Genomic DNA, 4,079 nt, shown 5'->3' on the forward strand with positions numbered 1-4,079 from the left:
CGGACAATTGAGTTAAGCGAGTGAATCGTTCGTTGTGAATTATAGCGTTTGTTTAAGTTATAGAGTGACTGTGTAAATTAAGTATATTGCAAAGTTGTACTGAGAAAGAATAAACTAGTTTTATTTACGAAAGGACTTGTATCGCTAAAGTTTCTTCGGAAAGAATTTTTACGGAAAATTAACAAACGAACACAGAGGCGTAACAATATATTATTTTGAAAACAAATGAAGTGCGTGCTGTCTATTCATTGTTGAATTTATCGTTAACAAGTCACAGACACCTATTGTAGAATAATCCTAAGCCGAACAAGAACATAATATATATTTAGATTATTAAGAAATATAACTAAAAGCCTTTTATTTTGACAATAGGCGAATAACAGAATTTAAAATTCTGAAAATAACTGCTAGAGGTAAAAAAAAAAGCTTTTCCAATAACAGATTAATTAAATCTATCTAGCATTAACCACAATGAAAAAAAAAAAGAATTAGACAGGCATCAGTTTCAAATAAGCATGAAATTGGACTTGATACAAGAATGTGACTGGCATCAATGGTAGCAAGAACAGTGAAAATAATTTTCATGATAGTAAAATTTTAAACTGCCACCATAATCAGGCATCAGCTGTCATTACCTCAAACTGTAATAAATAAATAAAATTTATTTGATTTGTTGTTCTACAGCTTTGTTTGCATGAATGAGAGTAAAATTTGAGGGGAGAGAAAATAGTAAGTGCTAGTAAGTTTTCACGTGTGTGTAATTCTCAATGCAATTTAAAATTTTAAATAAAATTAGGATATTGAAACATTTTAAACTGTGACATTCAATGTTAAAAATCTGATATAAAGGTGCATTTTTATTGACTGTTATTTTTTGGTATTCATAGGAACAGGTGTGGTATTTCATATAAAGTGATTTACTTGCAAGTATGAGGTTGGTCCATTTAATAATGGTAATATTGAGCATGAAATTTACAGAGTAATCTGAATTCGAAACCTCGCCTGAGTTTTAAGCTGTATGAGAAGTAAACAGACTGGACACTAGGATGGTCCAAAAATGTAAAAAATAAAAATCATTTCACATGATATTTGCTTATATTCCACTATCACTAACGATGTTGGAAATAAAAACTGGACTGATTCGTGCAAATTTAGAGGTGGTGTAACTTGAACACTTCAATATCATTATACATTATAGAGAAGGGCAACCCAAATATCTGTGATTATGGTTTTTATTCAGTAACAAAAACAAAGCTGCAAAAATCACTAGCAAACTGAATGAAAGTTTTAATAGTGTCTTGCATATCTGAATAGCATATAACTATAGTAATAATAAGACAACAATTTATCATATCACTTATGACATCAAATTTTCCTTTCTGGGGTTCGGAAATGTCTTTTGGTGTAGTTTAACTTGCATAGAAGGTACTGCTTTTAATTTTTGCCCTTAGTGATAGAAGAGTTAAATGCTTGAATCAGAGCAATAACGCTCTCTGCAGAGTCATTCACAACTTTTAACCCAGCAGCTGCCTTCTGCAAATCATTGAAGGGTGAAGCCGTCTCCGTAGGAACTTCATTCCAGATGCAAGCATAGATCATGGCTATGAAAAGGCATGCTTGGTCAGTCAGTTTGAACTGTTCTCGAAAGAGAAATAGTTTAATAGCATATATGGCTTTAGCCATCCAACGTGCATGATGAAACTTCAAAAGTTCTTTGTAATCATCTGTGGAATATGATTTCATTTGTAATATCTTACTCAAATATAGCATTGCTTCATCCTTTTCCTGTTTCATTGTGCTGATGAAGAGAAGGTGAATATCTTCGTCATCATCGGCAGCTCTGAACTGAGATTTGTCAAGTGATTCCCATCGTGTTTAGAATCTCTTAAACAGACCAATTTCTGGTTCACTCGATGGACCAGTAGTTCTAGCAAATACCATTGAAAGCATTGTTTGCCAACCAATAAACAAAAGATAATTAAGAAAATTAACTGGAGAAGTAAACTTGTGGCAAGTTTCTTCACATTTGTGCCAACCTTAAATATTGATGTATTTAGTTCAATGTCCTCAGTGGCACAGCGGTATGTCTGCGGACTTACAATGTTAGAAACCGAGTTACGATACCCGTGGTGGGCATGTAGCTTTGTGCATAAATTCAAACCAAAAATTTAGTTCAAAATGCAGTCTGAGGTCTGTCTCCATATAAGGAATGAAAAAAATGCATTAGAGGCTCTCATTTGTACCTTTTCATTTTTTACCATATGTGCGTGGACCATCATACTGGACACCTTTGAAGGAAAGTAAAAAACAATCTTTAGTAAACTCACAGTGTGCATACTTGTTAGACACTTAGGCAATTGCATCTACTGGATTAGTGAACTGATCATTAACTTTCTGTCTCTTAAGGTGAATATCTACCGAACTAAACACGATGAAAACCAAAGAGAAGTAATAAAAAATATAGCTTCTGATCTAGCAAGAAACCTTGTACTCTTTATTTGTGATAGCATCATCACATGACCAGTCATTCTCCCAAAGCATTTGTCCCTTGTAATATAGAGACATCATCCACTTATGCTGTTGCATTTGTTGATCTTTCAACATGATTATGTAAGGTTACTGCAGTACCCCTTGGGCAGAATAGATTTTATATGCTATAGAGCGCAAAGCCAAGAATATAACTGGTAAGAAACAATTTCGGTGGTTTTCTGGAACACGTATTCATGCCAACTTTGCACAAAAACAATGTGAAAATTTGTAAAAATTCCTATATCACTAACGATGGTGGAAAACATATGATATGCTCGTGTATCACAAACTGAAGATCCAACAGGCAAGGAAGGGATGTTTGGACACAAAACAGTTATTGATAAAAGTAAATTAATAAGATGTTTCATATTTATCTGACTGTGTGGTTTATTTATATTTTTGTATTTATTGTGCTGTGTCTTAATTTAATTAAAAAATTAAAGAACTGATCAATAAAAGAAACAGAAATATTTTGATTACATATAAATTTTATACAATTGCTTGAAAATAATGTTAAAGTTATACAGTTACATATACATTTTATTATATAATGTCTTATGAGGAGTAGTAAGTAAACAAATAATGTAATCAAAATTATTTTTCAAAAAGAAATTAGAAGTAAGACTTATGACTGATTCAATGATTCAAACTTTTGGATAGGACGTAGCCAAGTCGTTACCATACTGGAATATGGATTAAGGTTAGAGCCGAAATATATAACTGAACATATTCGGCACTTTCATTTGTTGAGGCCATATAACCATGACAACCAATCCCACTATTCAGTTAAGTATTGTGGTATTCTAGTACGCGGATGTAGAACTGGTACCCAAACGTTTTTGAAAAACACAAGGTTTCGGAAAATGTTTATGTAGAGAATAAATTGAAACAGGAAGCAAAGGAAAACAACAACCAATCACAAGTAAACAAATATAACAATATTTATTACGAAAAATGTTCTGTATTGTATAAAACTGGTTGGCTTCTTACTTATTATTACTTCTCATTGCCTGCTGAAATATAAGAGACTTTCCTAAGTGTGAGCACAGAATAGGAACAAAAAAAAATAATTACGCCAGCACAGGGCAAAGAATCATATTATAACACAATTTCAAGTTAGATAAAGTGTCAGGTTTTATGGGATGGATTTTTTACAGTAGGTGTCTGTGACTTGTTGGCGATAAATTTCAACAATAAACACACAGCACACAGGTCCACTTCTTTTAAAATAATACATTAAAACAAATGAAACATGTATATTAATGTTCGTTACACTGTTGGTTACTACAGATGTATCCAGAGCTTTAACTAATTGTCTCTTTTTCGTCAAAATCCAAACAGGTTGGTTAACTTACTTTAGAACACAATTTAGGCCTGGCATGGCCAGGTGGTTAGGGTGCTCAACTAGTAACCTGAGGGTCGCGAGTTCGAATCCCCGTCACACCAAACATGCTCGCCCTTTCAGCCGTGGGACTGTTATAATGTGACGGTCAATCCTACTATTCGTTGGTAAAAGAGTAGCCCAAGAGTTGGAAGTGGGTGGTGATGAC

This window comes from Limulus polyphemus, unplaced genomic scaffold (assembly GCF_000517525.1).
Source record: "Limulus polyphemus unplaced genomic scaffold, Limulus_polyphemus-2.1.2 Scaffold245, whole genome shotgun sequence".
NCBI classification, from domain to species: Eukaryota; Metazoa; Arthropoda; class Merostomata; order Xiphosura; family Limulidae; genus Limulus; species Limulus polyphemus.